General features: G+C 34.8%; 1 long non-coding RNA gene across 2 annotated transcripts; it reads left to right on the top strand.

Annotated features, from left to right (window-relative positions):
- Nucleotides 1-531: 531 nt before the first annotated feature.
- LOC113287879 lies at nt 532-2,392 on the top strand. 2 transcript variants are annotated; one of them, XR_003330373.1, is made up of 4 exons: nt 532-670; nt 846-919; nt 1,176-1,965; nt 2,072-2,392. It is a non-coding gene; the product is annotated as an uncharacterized LOC113287879 (long non-coding RNA). The 2 variants fall into 2 exon arrangements; XR_003330372.1 differs by having other exon boundaries at nt 575-919.
- The last annotated feature ends 17,455 nt before the right edge of the window (nt 2,393-19,847 follow it).

Below are 19,847 nucleotides of genomic sequence, written 5' to 3'. Positions count from 1 at the left end.
AATAATCACATTAAAACCCTAATTTTCTTAGCTATATATATTAACGTTTCTACTGATTTTTGTTTCTTCTTTTGGTAGATTAGCACAAAACAAGTAAGATTTACACATTGCGAGAATATAAATCAAATTTTGTATAATTATAATAATTATGCTTTTGTATAATTATGATAATTATTAAAAAAAATTGGCAAGAAACATGACATGGTGATAAGTAATTCTTTTTTTGTTTTTCTTTAAAGCAAGGATACCTAATTGATTTTTGTGCATTAATTTCTTAAGTTTAAATATAGATTTTATTTAAGGAAGGAAAAAAAGAAAAAAATGAAAGAAAAGAGATAAATAAGGATCATGCATTAGGATTTTTTGTTTCATCATCAATTAATAGTGAGGTGGACTCCACCTGAGTGGAAAGTAGAAATTCTTCTTTTGCAAAGATATATGTTTGGAATTTTTATTTTATCGAAAATATAAAACACGAATTACGAAAATTCTTAATGATTACATTAAATAATTATTAAATTTAAGACAAAAATGGTTATTTAATACCTATTATCTTGTATACCGGTATACAAGATAAGAGGACCCAAGAATTAAAATCAAAAGAGCTATGCTAGAAGAACAAGCTAAAGTTTATTTTTCTTTCTCTCATCATCGTTAAAAACTATTCAAGGTTAGATGGTGGACAAACCATATCAGATCTTTGTGCTTCAATTTTTTTTTCCGTAATTTTTCTCTAATTTTCAATATTATTGGGTTTTTCATTTTGTTTTAGAGTTGAGTTTTATATCTGGGTCTTGATGTAATAGGGGAAATTGATTTTTAGTTAACCAGTTTAATTATTGCAGCATCTGCAAAGACATGACGAAGCCTAAAGCTGATTCTTAATTTTTCAGAGATTTTGAAGATGAAGAAAAATAAGGTATGTCAAATTAATCGTGTTCCTGTAATCATACTTTGTCTTATACCTGTAATCGTACTTCAATTTAGGGTGTGTGAAGATCTGTGTTAATTGGGGATTTTTTATTTATCAATTGGGGATTTCTGAATTTTGGTGTAATGGTTTAAATAGATTACAATCGGGTGATTCATTCCATTCCATGCTTCTCGTATTTGAATCTTAAATAAATTAACTAACTCAATTTTTGTGTGCATGATTATACCATCTTGTTTTCTAGTTTTGGGTTGCACAAGGGAATGGAATGTCATGTCTCTTGTACTGATTATATATGTCAAATGGGGGTACTTTGGTTCATTGTTTTAATTAGTCGGTGGTGGGGATAACTGATTGGTCTTGCAATCAATTGAAGAAGGGTTGATACAGATGATGTAAAGGAACATTTTAATGGAGTGGTCTTGTCTGCAGCTAGGTTTCAGATGATGTAGTTGGCTTAGCTCATGTAACTAGTAGTGGTGCGACTTAAAAGTCTGGGGTCAAAAACAAGAATGGGTGCTCTAGACTTATGGATGGATTTGGAATGAAGGAGATGGTGACTGTTGTGGCGGTGGTGGGTTTTTTCTCTAGCATCTGCAGTGAGTTTTGGATGGAATTGTCTAAATGGTGGTTTTGTGGGTGATTCTGCAGACGTAAATGAAGAAGAAAATATGGATTTGGATCATTTTGGTGTGGATTTAATGCCAGGAAAATCAAACCCAAGTCCTGGTTTTGTTGTTACTCAAACAAGTGATGAATGGATGGGTGTTGAGATGGCCTGTCTGTTGGCTTAGTCAATTCTGTAGTGGGAGTTATCGGTTGTGCTGGTTGCACTCGAATTTGGAAGGACATGAAGTAGAAATAAGTGTTATGATTGGACTTTAGAAGGGTCTGCATTTGGAAGTCAGGCGGTGATTGAATTGGCCTTTGGAAAATTATTTATTCGATCCAGATTGGAGTCTCGCGGCACCTAATGTATTTGCACAATGCTTCGGAAAATGGAGAAAAAGAAGTTGGAGAAGCTCACACGCAAGGTACGTTGGTATTTAATCCCATAATGCTATTTAAATAGAAAAACAAGAATTTAGCTTGAGTTGTTATATGTAAAATGCGGAAATTCTTATTTATTTTTGCTTGCAGGGACCTGAAAATGCAACACCAACCCCATCAGCTCTTGTGTCTGAAGCAAGGATTACAACTTCCAAACCAAATGCTGCAACTTCCTCGACTTCAAAGACATCAACTCAGCTGACGAGAACCAATCTTATGGAGCAGGACTAAGGATAGGTTACACCGAAGTTGAAACAGTTAGAAAACCATTGTTCCCTCATTTTTTGAACTGTAGATAATAAAAATCTGATGTTAGTTTGGATGCACAAATTTTCTTTGCAACAAACAACAAAATTGATGATGTTTTCTTAATTTTTTTTATTGATAATACCAAATATATTTTGACTTCTACTTTTATTGTGTTGCCAAACTTACTTATTGACTTTTCAACTTATAAGTCAAGCCATTGCCAAACTAGCTTATCAACTTTTTAACTTCTGAGAAGTCCAGAAGCACTTCTTGCTTCTACTTCTGTATCCAAACAGGGTTTAAGTAATCAATTTACTTCTTAGTGTTTAATTCTGTTAGCTAACCGTACTCTGTTCGGCAAGCGTTAGCTAACCGTGCTCTGTTCATAGTCTGCTCATTGGTATTTGGTTTAAAAAGACATTAGTTATTATAAGAATTGTATGCAAGTATGTTTATGTTATGCACAATTTGGATGATCTATTTGTAACGATTTGTTACCAATTAATATTAGTATTAGTTTGGTTTAGTGATTACATCCATAATAAATGAAAATGAGTGAATGTTAGTATTAAAGATAGTAGTTATGCACAGCTAATTGAGTTTACTTGAGTTTACAGATAAAACCATGTATTTATTTATTAAGTGTCAACAATGAAAGTTGATCCATGAAAGCAATGGGTCAACAATAATGAATGATTGGTTTGTTATCAAGAGAATGAGTGTTAACATTGTAGAGTATTTACACATAATGGAATTAACTTGTGCATACAGATAAAATCATGCATACTTTTTATATTTTTTTAAGTGTCAACAATAGAAGCTGGATCCAATAATGTGGGGTAAACAATGGAAATTGATCTCATGAAAGGACCAACAACAATTGTTGATCCCAAAACCAATAGGTCAACAATGATAGTTGATACTGTTTACAGGCGTTAGTGACTTGCTGATGAAGTAGATTGGCTTCTCGTTATTGTTTTTCACATTGTGTAGTACTGCACTTTGAGTGGTTGCATGTATACATAAATCTCTTCACCCCTTATGGGTGTTGATAGGATAGGAGGAGAGAACAAGTAAGCTTTATTATTATCAAGAGCTACCTAGCATTCTTCATTCCAATTGAAGTCTTGTTGCTTGAAGAGTAGGTTGAACAATGGTCTGCACTTGTCTGACAGTCTCAAAATGAACTTGTTCAGTGCTGCCAGTTTTCCTGCCAACTGTTGTATCCCCTTATTGCAAGTTGGAGGTTTCATCTCCATATTTGCTCTGATTTTTAGTGGGTCAACTTCAATTCATTTCTGGTGACCATGAAGCTTAGCAAACTTCCACCTCGGACTCTAAAACCACATTTTGAAGGGTTGAATATTCATGTTGTACTCCATGAGTATAGTGAAGATCTTGCGTATATCCTTAGTGCGATCTTCTGGTTCTTTGCCTTTCACGACCATGTCATCTACATAACATTCAATTATGCTTACGATGAGGTCTTTGAACATCTTGTTGATCAGTCTCTGATAAGTCGATCCTACATTCTTTAGACCGAAGAGAATTTTTTTTAAACAATATAACCCATCATCTGTAATGAATGCAGTATGCTTCTCGTCTTTCGGGTTCATTGGTATTTGATTGTACCCCGAGTATCCATCCATGAAAAAATGTCTGTCGTACCCTAGGATCACTTCCACCGTTCTGTATATGTCTTGAAAAGGGTAACTGTCTTTGGGGCACGCTTTATTTTAATTTTTAAAGTCTATGCAGACTCTTACCCTGCCGTTCTTTTTCATAACAACCAAACTATTGGATATCCAGTCCGGATATTTGCATTATCTTATGATTTTTTCCTCCAACATTTTTTTAATGTCTGTTTGGATTGCATCATACATTTTATTTTTTATTTTTCCTTTCTTTTTGTCTCACTAAATTGAAGTTTGGACCGATCTTCAGAGAGTGGCAGGCAATACTTGGATCGATTTCCACCATGTCTGACATTTTCCATGTGAAGAGATCTGCATTTTCCTTGAGGAATTGATGCAAGTCTCTTTTTTCTTCAGCCGTGAGATCTTTTCCCAGATAGGTTATTTTTGGTCCATCTTTTGAACCGATGTTAACTTCTTCCAGTAGGTCAATTAATTACTTCTTATTTGAGTTATCTGTCTGGTAAATTAATCAGATCTTTTTGTGCTCCAGGCTTCGCAGTAAAGGTCTGCTGGTGATATTGTTGTTTGGCTGCCAGGTAATTGAGTTCCGCTTCAGCTTTAATGAGCTTTGAGATTTTCCATGGAAGCTTTAATTGCTCTGGAACCTCCATGTTGGTCTTCCTGCTAAGTGGGGAAGAGAATACGCAACTTTTTAAACACGGCTTGATTACCTTTAATGACATACCCACCTTTGTTGGTCATAAATTTTAACTTCTGATGATACGTGGAAGGCACAACTTACATTGCGTGGATCCAATCCCAGAGTCACTGAACGGTGATTTGGCATTGAGAACCAGAAAATCCACGTTTTTTTTATTGGGTCGACTTCAACTGTGAGAGTAATTTCTCCCATAGATATGTCTTCAAGCCGTTGAAACATACAATAGTAGAGCCGTTACTCTTTAGGACACCATCTCGTGTCAGTTTTATCTGTTCTGCTGCTTGAAGGTAAATGACATCACAGGCGGAACATTGGTCGATTAGGATCTTACGACAATCCTAGCCATTTATGATGAGCTCGACCACCAGTGCGGCATAATGTAGGAAAATGACCCCAGCTAGGTCATTTTTTGTGAACCGTATATCATTTGGCGGTAAAATCAATCCTTCACAACTGAGGCAAAAACCTGTAACGTTTACTTCGAGGAATTCCTTTTTTTATTCGCGATTTCATTTATGGGTAAAAAATGATTCTGCTGATAATGGTAAAATGGGGTAGATTGATGAAAAACGAGTTTAAATCCTAAAAAAATGTACTGCACATGAGTACTTTAAATTTGAGAGATCAATCTGTACAATTCTGTCCTAAACCAAAAAATGGCCGTTCCAGTGTTACTTCAGTCACAAAGGAAGAAGAAGGGTTGACCTTAGGTATGGAAGCAGAGAAAGTGTTGAGATCAGAGTGGTAAACTCTGTGAAGTGTAATGGTGTATGATTGTGTAACAGAAGATAGAAGGTGATTGATTCCCTTGATCCAAAATATTATGAATGGTAAGATGTGTGTTCTCTTTGTGTTTCTAGGCACTTGTAAATATTGTGATTGATTCCCTTGATCCAAAACAGATTGAAAAATCTATTTGTGTGAAACCATGATTATGCATCGTGATCTCGTATGAAGTAGAAGTTGTGAAGGAGTTAGAAGGTGGATATTGTGGTGGAGTGGTGAAAACCGTGTCCTTATTATGGAGGGAAGACTGGACGGTTACATACCCACTACTCCTCTAATCGTAAACCATCCGCATTTCCTGACACTTTCTCACAATGGATGTATTGCAACACCGCATGTCATGGGCCGCCAGGCCAATACCCTAATGAACATCCCCCTATTTGTGACATTGTTGATGCCTCGAACGTTTTGGTAGAAAATACTAATTTGATATGAAGTCGGAGGTTACCTGCATGGCTCTCATACCTAACTGATGCGGCTGACAAGCTGTGAGAGTATGTCATGCCACATCTTTAACGGACCAGTAATGGAACGTGTTTGTGGAGTGAGTCCAATACCTCTCCTTGGCACCATGAGGAGCGGAGAAGAGGATGTACGGTCATCCAAGCAACTAAGTGTGTGTAGTAAGACGTACATGTGGGGCCTACATGGAAATATATATTTCAACCAATCACGTGCGAGTTATGCTTCATGTGGGTCATGAGTGACAATTCAAGTTTCATGAAAATATGACTTGCCGTGTGCAGTGGTCCAAACCGATGCATGGTGCTCTTAAATAAGTCTAAATTAAACAAGTCATTGAGGTGAACTGTTTAAGTTAGCCACATACTTATAAAGAGTCACAGATGTCTTCCCGGCTCCAGATATATTGCGGATCCCATTTATAATAATCGCGACGCTTGAAAAGCGTTGTCTCGTCATAAACTTTAAAACTCGCAATGTATTAAAATACCTCGGAGTTATGAAGCAGAAGCTTTAAACGTTGGAACACTAATATTTACAAGCATTATGTAGTTTTTAGATTTAGTTCGTAGAAGAGGGATATTTTTTTACTTTTGCTGCATATTAGGTCCCCTACCTACACTTAGAACATTTTAATCTTAGGAAGTCCTCAAAAATTTTCTACCACAACCCCAATGGTTTTACTTAAGTACTTGGTCACATCTATATCTTGGTGGCTTAAGTAATATCTCATCCCTATTTTATAGACTTGCTGTTTGAATATGATTATGTTTCTTTTCTTTTTTGAAACAAAATGTGATTCTGTTGATTGTTTTGCCATCACTAAGGCGTTTAAGATCCTCCGACTGTATTGCACTTTATATGTTTAACTTTCTCATTTGAAGACTAAGAACGATATATTTTATGATGAATTTGCACATTAATGTACATTAACAATAACACCATCAAAAAGGCAATGTTCCCTCCGTTTTTTTGTTAGTCCTCCATTCTATTTTCGTGTGTCTTGAAATAGCTGTCAGCTTCTGTTTGTAGTGATATCTTCTCATTAAACCATCTAATATACTCTTAGTTTTTTATAATTATAAAATTATTTTTAATATAACCCAATCTAAAATGTTAAACTGTATCTCTGTAAATAAAGAAACAAATTCTAATATTTTTCCTATTTATCTTCCTTTAATTTCTAAAAAAAACATTTATGAGAAATTAGAGGGAGGATATTATTTAATCTTATAACACAAAGATGAATGTTTTATCTTCTTTTTGAATATTTCCAAATATATTAAAAATACCACATATATATGTTCCTTATATATATATATATATATATATAATTTTAATTTTAATTTTAGTAATAATATATTCCCTCCGTCTCAAATTAATAATCCTAATTGACTTTGTCAAGATATTAAGGAAATCCTGTAAAATGTCGTGACTAACCCTTGACTAGCTCTATTTAATGTTATGTTGTTAACCAAAATTAAAATTAGTAGTATTAAAAATTAATAAGTTGGATGGTATTATTATTTTTTAAAATAAATCATAAATAGATGGATTATACCAGCATAAAACCAAGTTACAAGTTTGGACTACAAATAACTTGTCGACAACCTAGCAACTAATTGAGCGCCAACACCTTTTTTAATAGTAACTCCTAATCCATGGAAGAAAAAAATCACCAATTTTAACATTTACATCATGACTATTTACAAAATGCTTTATTCTCTTCAATAAATCCACGGTCTCATCACCTAACTATCCCAACATCGTGAAAGCTATAGTAGCGAAATCGTAACCATGTGTAGTACACTTGTCAAGATACTTGTTCCGCTTTCTTGAAACCGCATTACATACAGCCTGCCCTGGTACGAAGATATTAACTCCACCTCATGTATTATTATTTTAAGAAAATAAAAATTAATAGTATACTATTTTTATTATGGAGTCCATAATTAGGACGGGATGTAAGAAAGTAGAAATTTTATTAGGAATTTTATAACTATCCATAGATGTTTTTATTCAAAAAAGAATGACAATTAATACAAAGATATTGAGTAGATTTTTTCCTTATATATGGTGATAATATTTAATACTTTGAATTAAGTTTATATTAAAAATGATTTTATAATTATACAAAATAAAGGGTATATATATGATAGTTTAAGGGAAAAGTATGTGTATAAACAGAGTGGACAGATAAAAAAAGACAGACCAAAGTAGAAATTAGGACAGATAAAAAAAGACATAGGGAGTAGTATTTAAAATGGGTAGTTTTGGTATTGTTTCGCTCATATTTTTTTTTCCATTTTGGAAGGAGAAAATCTATTGGTTGCAAATTAATGAGTTATATGTCTAGCATCTTCATAAAATTAGAAATTGATCTCAGTAGGAGAAGAGCATGTCCATGAACTACTAAGTTTATCCACTCTAGCTAATTTAGAGATTATATCGGCTACTTTATTTCTCTCTTTAGGCCCATAATAACATTGCTAAGAAACAAAGTCTTTAAAAAAAATCTAAAATCTCTAGTAAAATTGCGGAGTCTCCAATCTTTGAATCCATTTTCTTTGTTAACTGCACCCACCACCACTTTAAAATCTAGCTCAAAATCAACCTTCTCCAAACGTAGATATTTTGCTAATCTGATAGCTTTCCACATACCCATGCACTCCGCTTGTTCTGCGCTTATGATGTCCTTCAAGTGCATGCATTTTTCTTCTTGTTGTGTACCTGTAAATTTGCGTATTATAAGTCTAATGTCACCTGTTTTATCGAAATCACAGTCACTAATTAAAACATCTAAATGAGGAGGTAACCAATGTAAGTTGTTACGATTCACTCTAGTGGCCCTATTTTGTATGGGAGAGTTTCTAACTGAATGTTCTTAAATCAATATTATACATCTCTTGATAATCTTCTCTGGAGTTGAGTTGTTGTTCTGAAACACCTTGTCACATCTCTCAAACCAGATACACCGATCTATAATTTCCCTCTTAATTACTTCAAATTATGTTATTTGGTTGTTATGAAGACTGTCAACTCAACTGCAAATTCATTCTATCATATAGATGAGTTATTGGAAGTTCAGCCAGTAGTGGAGAACCTGATGCAGACGAGCACGCCATAGCCTATTTGGAGGCAAAAGATCCGATTGTTGTAAAAAAGCCAAGTGGGTACCTATTTTGATGGGAGACGGCCCAATTATTATGACAAGGGGTCTATGAACATCTTGGTATTCTAAATTTATCCATTTTCGATTGTCTAGGGTTTCTAAGGCCCGTTTTTGCCGTTTTAGGAAAGTTTTATTTTGCTAATAACTTCTTCGTTAAGAGTTCGTTTGAGTCGCCGTTTGTGGACTGTAGTTTCTTTTCATAAGTACTTTCATTATTTAGGAAAATCTTAAGTTTTCCAAAATGATAATTTCGGGTTTGAGTCGGTTTTAGGTTGTTTTCATACTTTCTTGTAGTACAAGTTAGGGATTTTTCCAATTCTATTAAAGAGTCTTATAGTTATTTTATGAGACAGTTGATTTGATTAATACAATTTATTTTTTATTGAACTTGTTCAAATTTAATTCTAATTTTTATTTATAGTCGGGAAACCGGGGTCTAAATAATTATCTTTGTTCATAGTTCGAGGTCTGAACAAAGTATCCCTTTGTTTCTTTTCAATATTATCCACTACTTTTTACTGTATTAAGAAAACAAATAATGGAAGATATATGAGGTATGTTGGTTTAACATAAAAATTTGCATGAAGAAGAAAGAGAAGAAGAAAACGATAATGACAATCCTTTTTCTATTGGAGTCATCCGACGTCAAGATTCTGATCTCTGGAGGAAGGAATTAAAGTAGAGATTTCGGAATTTTTATGGTGATTAAAAACCGGGAGAGCTTCTTTCTTGGTTGAATACGGTTGAAGATATTTAGGAATTTAAATATGTGCCAGATAACATACAAGTTTTGTCAGTAGCAACTATGTATCGTGGGAGGTCTAGTTCGTGGTTGCAATAACACAAACTGCAACGCAGTCGTAAGTGAAATGGGAAGTTTGTCTCATGGGAGAATACGAAAAAAACATATGAGAGATGATATTTTACCACATAACTACGTTGGCATGATGTACCAGAAGCTACTAAGCCTAGGAAAGGAGCACTTTCTATCGACGAGTACACCAAGGAGTTTTATCGACTACTTACTCTTAACGACCCGTTGGAGACGGATGTGCAAACAGTCGCTCTTTATGTAGGAGTTCTCCTTTGAAAATATTAGGAAAAACTCAACATGTTTGGATGTGTTTCTATTTCTGATGCACATCATATAACAAGGAAGATAGAGAAACAAGTAGGGCAAAGAAACTCAAATTTTGTCTTCAGCATCTCCAATAAGTAACCGTACTACTTCAACAACATATACAACTAGTAAACCTAATTATGTGTCCGCACCAAATAAAACCACAATTAATACTTTTGGAGGTTGATATCATAAGTATGGATAACCTGGACACAAGGGAAGTGACTTTCATACCGGAGAACGAGTGAGTAAGGTGTTGCTTGATGAGTTTGTAGAAGTGATAAGAAAAGTTCAATTCTCAGACTTGTTGAGTTTTGATTCTAGACTTAATTCTAAATTAAACAAGCAAATTTGTATAAGATAATGTTAGAGAATTGCTCGGTCGAACTCGCATGCATTGCTATCTCAAGCATGTTTTTCAATGTTAGTGATCAAAACTATGAGTCTTGATTTCTAGTCTACTATATCTAAGTCTCGGACTAGGATAGAAAGTGTAGTTGAGCTTAAAGACTTCATGGCGATTCATCATACAAGAAGAAGAACTACTCAAGGAACCGGTGGAACTTTTTGACAAAAAGGTATTGAAGACTTGAACTTATCTGTCACTCAAAAGTCTATCTACTCTATCTCCTACTTCTTGAGACAAAAAGCCGTATGTTATATATAGAATTAGATTATACACATTTGGTATTTCGAGCCGAGTATACCTCGCCTATCTATATCTCTAAATATGTGTTGGTAAGTGTTTCGCTTCGACCATGTTTATCTTTACCTAGTGACGAAAGTCATGATATGTTTCAATCACTTTGAAAATTGCTTTGACGAGAAATGGTGTAACAACTATATGACATCCTCTAAGAATATTTCAATGGTTGGAATGAGAGTTTAGATTACATAACCAATGATGGACATAAGTATTGTTGTGGAAACACATATGTTCATAAGTCCTATCCCTTGAACCAAAGTTTGCGAACTTTGTTGATCAAGAGAAACCGGAAGAATGGCTTGTTTCCAAGTCCGCGAACTGCCAAAATTCTCATTCCGAGAAATTCTGCTGGAGTTGACAAACTTGTTGCGTGAGTACCAGTCTATGCCCGGTTGCTTAAGTCCGCGAACCTAGTGTGCAAACATAAGAAAGTTATATATCTAAAGATGATTTCTGAACTTAAGCTTATAAAGACTAAGGAATGCAATTTGCAAACCGTGGCTATAAAGTTCATGAACCGATTCGAGTGAATCAAATCATCTTTGCTTCAATTGTGTCTTGTGTAGTACATAAGATTTCCTTGCAATTGAACAACTCTCTAACTAGTTCAATTGAGTCATTTGAACTAGTTATGGTGAAGAATAATATGGTTGGTATGAAATGCTCATATGGCTAACCTTTTGGTTAACTATTGTTGAGCCAACAATGTACACGTTTGGGTACGGTTAACAAACCTAGAAGCGTGCAGTTCATTTGTGTATAACAAGCTAAGTTTTCGATCTAACGGTTGAGAAATATTTGCTTGAATCTAAATCAGGTTTTCATCTAACGGTGGATATTGTTTGCTTTATGACCAAGGCGAAACCATGATTTGAAAGACTATATAAGGGGACATATAGCAACTCTGTAAAAGTAATCCCCACACTTCACGTGTGATACTAGTTTGCGTGCTAAAGTCGTTTCTCCTTTAACCTTTGGTTTTCTTCTTCTAAAACCGGGTTAACGACTTAAAGACTTCATTAGGATTGTGAAGCCAGACCGATACTACTTTTATTGTAGCTGTGTGATCTGATCTTGCATCTTCTATCGTACGAGTACAATCAGATTGATTGGCTTGAGATTAATATCTCCGATAGGAAAGATATAAAAAGTAGTCATAAACATCTTACTCTCATTGTTTGTGATTCCGCAACATCTTGTTTCGCTACCATACGATTAAGATTGTTGTGAGGTGATTGATTTATCTAGGCTGTTCTTCAGGAATATAAGACCGGATTATCAATTGGTTGATGTTCACCTTGATTATTATCAAAAGACGGAACAAAAAATTTAGGGTTTTTCTGTGGGAGACAGATTGATCCTTATAGACTTGTCTGTGTGAGACATATTTGTTTATTGTCAAAGCCTGCGATTTTGGGTCGTAGCAACTCTTAGTTGTGGGTGAGATTAGCTAAGGGAATCAAGTGCGCAGTATCCTGCTGGGATCAGAGGCGTAGGGAGTAAAACTGTACCTTGGATCAGTGGGAGACTGATTGGGGTTCAACTACAGTCCAGTCCGAAGTTAGCTTGGAGTAGGTTAGTGTCTGTAGCGGCTTAATACAGTATGTGTTCAATCTGGACTAGGTCCCGGGGTTTTTCTGCATTTGCGGTGTCCTCGTTAAAAAAAATTCTGGTGTCTGTGTTATTTCAGTTTCCGCATTATATTGTTTTATCTTTATAATTGAAATAATACAGGTTGTGCGTTAGATCATCAATTAGAGTAATCCAACCTTTGGTTGTTGATTGTCATTGATTGATCCTTGGATATTGGTCTTTGGTACCATCCAAGTTATTCCTTGTATTTGATTAGTACTCGCAGTTTCTGTTTGAGGAAACCAAATCAAGAGAGAGAGATATAAACTCGTTGATGTACTTTTAATTGATTGAGTCTTGTTGATTCTCTTAAAAGTATGTTCGAGTTTGTCCATACAGATTGCTAATTGAAATATTGGGTAGTGTTGTTAGACCCCCGCCTTTTCAGATAATAACAATGTTCGAGAGATATTGGGACTCAGGATTCTACCAATTTTCATATTCACGTGGTTCAACTATTAATTCTCGATAATTATAGCTCATACAATAAGAAGATATTTACTCTAATTATTTGCCAAGGTAGATTTTTAAAACATTAAATGTAAATTATACATAAGTATGGTGCATCAAAAGTACTTAAGAATAAGAACGCACCATCAAATAAGATAACAAATAGTTAAGAAAAATCATAATGCAATTAAAATTAATGCAAAAAGTTGTATAAGAATTAAATAGAATTACCACAAACATGAAAAATTGATTCCTCCATTGTCCCGATGTTGGGATTTAGATCCATATGGTGAAAACACTCTCAAAATAATTTCACATTGCTAAATTAGTGTTTACAAAGAAGAAAAGGAAGAAATAATTAAAACAACGAGTTTGCAACGCTTTATCACCGTTACAGACACGCCGTTACAAAGCAAGTGTTGCGGAATGATGTTATACATTGCAAATTGAGCGTTATAAAAGAACGATTGTTCTGGTTAGTCTGTTCTTTGTGTTCTTAAGAACGATAATTCAAAGCCATATGTTCTTCATGTTATTCACCTAGTGAAAACGCGAGGGTACCAAAATACACCACCAACTTTTTCTTAGGCAACCTGTATGGACAAAATCAAATTCAATTTCGAGTGTTCAACTTAATGAATCTCAATCAAGAAAGAATACCCAGAGTGATATCTCTTTCTCTCACAATCAGAACGTTAACAGAGACAAGTCCGTGATTTACCTGTGAGAATTTTGGGTGATTCCAAAAATCAATTTCTCAAGTAATCAATCAAGTCGTATCCAATAAACAGGAATGGATGTATCTACTTTGATTGATTAATGCACAATCTGTGATATTTCAATTATAAAGATAAACAATATAATGTGGAAAAGAAATAACACAAACACCAGAAGATTTATTAACGAGGAAACCGCAAAGGCAGAAAATCCCGGGACCTAGTCCAAATTGAACACCAAACTGTATTAAGCCTCTACAGACACTAGCCTACTACCAATTAACTTCGGACTAGAATGTAGTTGAAACCGAATTAAACCCTCCCAACAATACAGTTACAGTCGCGTTCCTTACGCCTCTTGAATCTCAGCTGGACTCCATGCAATTAATTCCCTTAGATGACGTCACACCAACTAAGAGTTACTTCAACTCAATTGAAGGCTTTAAACCAATCGTCCTCCCACAGATAAGCCTATATGTGATTTCATTTGCGATCAAAAAGTTTGATCAAGGTAATGGAAATCGACAACAATAGATAAATTCTAGCTAACCTCAAAATCCGCACTTATGCAACCCGAAGTGCAACCTAGATTATTATTTACCTCACAAATATAAAACTTTTGGAATCAACAAAGTCTGAGACGAAGAGAACTTTGATGATTTATATCTATCTTGTTCAAGTGAAAAGCTCAATAATCGAATAAGATCAGGATACTCGAGCTATCAAGATAAACAATAGCTGGACCTGGCTTCATGAATGCCTGTGAAGTCTTTGTAGTCGCTAAACCCTAAAAGGGTTTTAGAAAGAGGACAACTCTAGTTATAACTAGGACACACCAAGAAAAGTAGTGTTGGGATTCAAAAATCCTAATTGCTTGAAGTTCCCCTTTTATAGACATTCAAAGAAAAGGTTGTTTTAGGTTTAAGCTAAGATAGCTTTGGAACCAAGCAAACAATATCCACTGTTAGATGAATCTTTGGATCTGATTTACATAATCAAGATATACACTCTGGTTAGGATGAACCGTAACCGAACCATGTATAATACCACTCCCATGAATGGTTAGCCAAAGCTATCCAACTGAACTATAAGAAAACTTAAGACTTAACTCAAAACACAATCAAGTGATCAAATATGTCTATGGTGTTTTTGGATATTATTCAAATGCAAATTATCTATGAAAAATAATTTATGTGCATAAGAATTTAATCGACATGGTAAGTAGGTGTACAAGGTATAATCACTTAACCTGTTTGTGAACAATTATGTCGGTACGTGTACCAGTATGTAAACCTTAAGACATAACCGAGTTCCGGAGTCCACATAACTTTTCGGTATGCGTACTGGTATGGATACCATTTAAACATAACGAGTTCTGCATCCCACAAAACTTTTTTGGTACGCGTACCGGTATGGATACCAAACCGGTTCCATAACTTACAGTTCTATTCTAGTACGCGCACTGATTTGCATACCGATCCGGATTCACGAGTTCCCATACTTTTAAAGGCGTGCATATGAATATGCGTACTAAAAAATATGTTTGTAGACATATAGTTACTCTGTTTCGTGTGCTAAGTACATGCATTACGGCTTCGGACTTATGACAGTTTTCCCAGTTTGTAAGATTGATATATACACTGTCTTATATATATCCGATTCTATAATAGTTCTATATTTCTCTAAATCGATTCGAAACATTCCCGAATAACATCAATGACATATATCATTGTTCCAGGCTATTTTCAAATGATAAAACTAAAATCATGATTTTGATTGTGAATAATAAATTGTCTTTAACCGAAATCCATCAAGTATGAATGTGCATTAAGCTTAGTCATATTTCGAGAACTATTTACAAGATGAATCTTGACTCGAAATTCTTGAAATGCTTATAATATTATAATTAGTTATGCGGCATCGTCTCATAGATAGAAAGATGAATATAACTTGAGAAATAGGTGGTTCAGTCTTTACTTACCTTTTGTTGAAGAAGTTCTCCAAAATCTTCGGTTAATCTTCGCATTCAAACGGTAGAACGCAATGATGACTTCCGTGATGTCCGTTTCTCAACTACACTTTTATCCTAATATGAGATTTAAGTAATTGTAGACTAGATATCAAGATATAGTTTTGACAACTGAATTTGACAACAAGCTTGAGATAGCAACACTTGTGATTTCGACCGAGAAATGCTCTAACACTTTAGTTTAACCGAGCAATGCTCTAACACCTGCAGTGATATTTTCTTCTCTGTAGCCTCTCCCAACTCTCGATAAACTTTTCTCTGAACTCAAGCAACTCTTTTATACCCAACAACACCTCTCAATCCCCCCAATAACTCGAGAATAATATGATTTTACTCCCCTTCCATATTATGTGAAATATTTACTTTTTATTTCTCCGCACGCATCTGTTGGTGTTTTTCTCGTGATGGTTTGAAGCTTACACTCTATGGCCACCTGAAATCCTCTCAAATATAGCACACAGAATCCCGAGAACTATACTTCTCTATTTAACTATTCTTCTCTATTTAACTATTCTTCTCAAATATATTCCTTTTTTAACGAAAAAAACATGTTACCAACCCTGTTTCGCTTAACAGGCCAATACGTGCCCAACTCCAAAATCTCGGTCAAATCCAAATCAACAACTCTCCAAGAAACTGTTTATTTTGAACCTGAATTTCCCGCCAAAATTATTTAATCTGTGAGGAAGAAGGGTTTCCCCTTATTGATCTATGGGGTTCCCGTAATAGTGGGGTGGCCTTAGCCAAACTTGGGTGCCTTTATCAATTTTATAGGGTGCCTTTATAACTTATCTTGGATGCCTTTAACACATTTTCTGGGTGTCTTTATTAATTTCTCATGGGGGCGCAAACATCAGTTTCGAGCAACTTTTTCCATAAGAGTTTATTTCTCCAAAAACACTTGCAAAGACATAAAATACCATAGAAAGTACAAAATTGAGTACCAACAATACATAGAATTGAGATCAAATCAGATACAATAATGTATTTATCATTGCTCACGGAAGAATATAGTGATGATGATGGTAAACATATTTTTGATGATACTACTGAAGATGATGACCCTACTGATGAAGTTGTTCATGGAGATCAAGGATTTAAATTTTAGTGAGAAGAAGTTTCCTTACTCCACATCAACAAGATGGTGACATGTGGCTACTCACCAATATATTCCTGAAAATTTGCACGATAGAAGGAAAGGTTTATCGTCTAGTTATTGATCCTGGCAGTTACGAGAATCTGGTTGATAAGAGGTTATGAAAAGATTCAAGCCGGAAAAAAAAAAAAAAAGCAAATCCAGATCCAGATCCTTATAAGCTTTTCTTGCTTGAAAAAGGGAACAAGATAAAAATAAACAAATGTTGCCTGATTTTTTTTTCAATTGGTAACAAATATAGGGATAAAGTCTGATGTGATGTTACTAGTATGGATGCTTGTCAGTTGTTGTTGAGTTGTCCATGGGAGTTTAACTGGACAATTAGTCATGATGGTTATAAGAATACCTACAACTTATTATGGAATGACTTCTATATAGTACTTGTACCTAGTAAAGAGATTTTTCCTAAACCATCTACTGGACAAGCTACCAATCTCTTATCATTCAAGTAATTTGAAGATGAGACTGAAGATATAAGTGAATTGTATGTGTTGATTGGCAAAGAACAACATGTTGAAATTAGTATTTCCATTGCCACTCAACTTTTAATTAAAAAATTTGTGGATGTCTTCCCTAATGAATTTCATGATGAGTTTTCACTGCTCCGGGATATTCAACATCGCCACCAAGCTGAAGAGTTTTTACAAAAGGGATTGATCTGACATAGTTTTAGTCCTTGCGCAGTACCGACATTACTAATCCCGAAGAATGAAGGTACGTGGAGTATTGTGTTGACAATCGTGCTATCAATAAAATCACCAAATACTATTTTCATATTCCAAGGTTGGATGACTTGTTAAATCAGTTGAGTGGAGCGAAGGTGTTCAACAAGTTAGACTTGAAAATATGATACCATCATAAGGATTCATGAAGGTGGTGAGTGGAAGATTGCTTTTAAAACTCGAGAGGGTTTATATGAGTGGATTGTTATGCCATTCGGTTTGACCAATGCACCAAGTACATTCATTTATACCATGAATAAAGTACTAAGACCTTTTATCGGTACATTTGTGGTTGTTTATTTTGATATTCTCGTTTATAATTCTAATATGAACTTGCATGTACAACGTGTTCGATAAGTGCTTTCTCTGTTACACATGGAGAAACTATTTACATCCATTAAGAATTGTTCCTTCATGACATATCGTTTATTTTTCTCGGTTATGTTTTGACCAAGAACATGATCAAAGTAGACGAGACCAAGGTTGGAGCTGTTAAAAAATGGACTAAACCTACTACTTTGCATAAGTTAAGAAGTTTTCATGGATTTGCTTCTTTTCACCGACGTTTCGTTCCCCCATTCAGCACTATTATGTCCCAAAGCACTGAATTGATGAAAGGAGGAAAGTTTTTATAGTCCAACGAAGCTGATGAAGCCTTTGAAGCTATCAAAAAAATAGTTGATTATTGCACCGCTGTTAGTGCTACCTGATTTCATCAATCCATTTGAATTACATTTTGACACATCGAAGGTGGGGATTAAAGCTGTTTTAAGTCAAGAAGGACGACCAGTAACTTATTTCAGTGAAAATTTGAATGGTGCTAAGATCAACTATAAGTACCTACGATGTGGAGGTCTATTAAATAGTTCAGGATTTGAAGCATTGGCATTAATATCCTATTCATAACGAGTTCGTAATTTTTTCTGATCATGATTCTTTGAAACACATCAATAATCAAGAAAAAATTTCTTTTGGATATGGTAACTGCGCTGGTTATCTACAAGAGTTCAATTTTATACTTAAACACAAGGCTGGATTGCAGAATCAAGTTGTTGATGCCTTAAGTCGCAGGAGTCCGTTCCTCAATACTATGATAACTAAGGTATTATATTCCGATTCATATTCAAAGCGATCCATATTTCGCGGAGATTGTGAATGTTCTCCATACAAGATCAAGAAGTGACTACCACATGCATGATATTTTTCTCTTCAAGGAAAATCAGTTATGTATTCCATATTCTAGTCTTTAGGTAAAGGATATCAAAAAGTTACATGACAAATGACATATGGGAAGAGAAAAGACTTTTCAACTTGTTTCGAAATCGTATTACTAGCCTATAATGAGAGGTGAGGTAGGTATATTTGTGAATATATGTTGAGTATGTCAATTATCGAAGGGAAAAAAGTCTTACGCAGGTTTCTATATGCCGTTGAAAGTTCCATGTCAACCTTGACCAGATTTGAGCATGGAGTTCGTGTTGGGTTTACCTCGAACTCAGAGGAGAAATGATTCGATAATTTTAGTTGTTAACCATTTTTCAAAGATGGCGCATTTTATTACTTGCAAGAATACTACTAATGCACTAAAAGATGGCTTAATTGTTCTTCCGTGACAAATATTGATCGTCTGCATGGATTTCCTTGTTCAATTATTGGTGACCGGGTCACAAGATCCCTTAATTATTTCTGTAAGACTTTATGGAAGTTATCTAATAAGAGGCCTAGCTTCAGTAGTACGTATCACCCTCAAAGTGATGGACAACAGAAGTTGTAAATTGTTCATTAGGTGATATACTACGATGTTTGGTCGTAGAAAATCATAAGAGCTGGGATCAGAAACTTAGTGAAGACGAGTTTGCATTTAATCACTCGGTAAATAGTAGTATGGTACTGAGTCCTTTCGAGGTTTTTATGGATACAACCCACGAGCACATGTTTCTGGTTTGAATAGAATTGAAGCTAGAGTATAAGAGTGTATCCAACAGTTATAAAAAGTTCACAAGTTGGTTGAAGAACAGTTAATTCGGTCTAGTGAGAAGTATAAGAAGGCAGCAGATATGAAGCGCAAAAACGTGAATGTTGAAGTAGGAGATTTTGTATGGTCGGTATTAACAAATGATCGTTTCTCTGTGGGTGAATAACAAATTGAAGCAACGTAAGATTGGTACGGGTGGAAATTATTGCTAAGATTAACCCAAATGCATATAAGTTCAAGCTTCCTATCCATATCCGTACATATGGTGTTTTTAATGTAAATTACTTGGTTCCGCATCACGGAGATAACTCAGAAGACGTAGATCAGCAAAAT

This window comes from Papaver somniferum, chromosome 6 (assembly GCF_003573695.1).
Source record: "Papaver somniferum cultivar HN1 chromosome 6, ASM357369v1, whole genome shotgun sequence".
NCBI lineage: Eukaryota > Viridiplantae > Streptophyta > Magnoliopsida > Ranunculales > Papaveraceae > Papaver > Papaver somniferum.
Note: the sequence above shows the minus strand (reverse complement) of the source record. Positions and strands in the feature narration are given on the sequence as shown.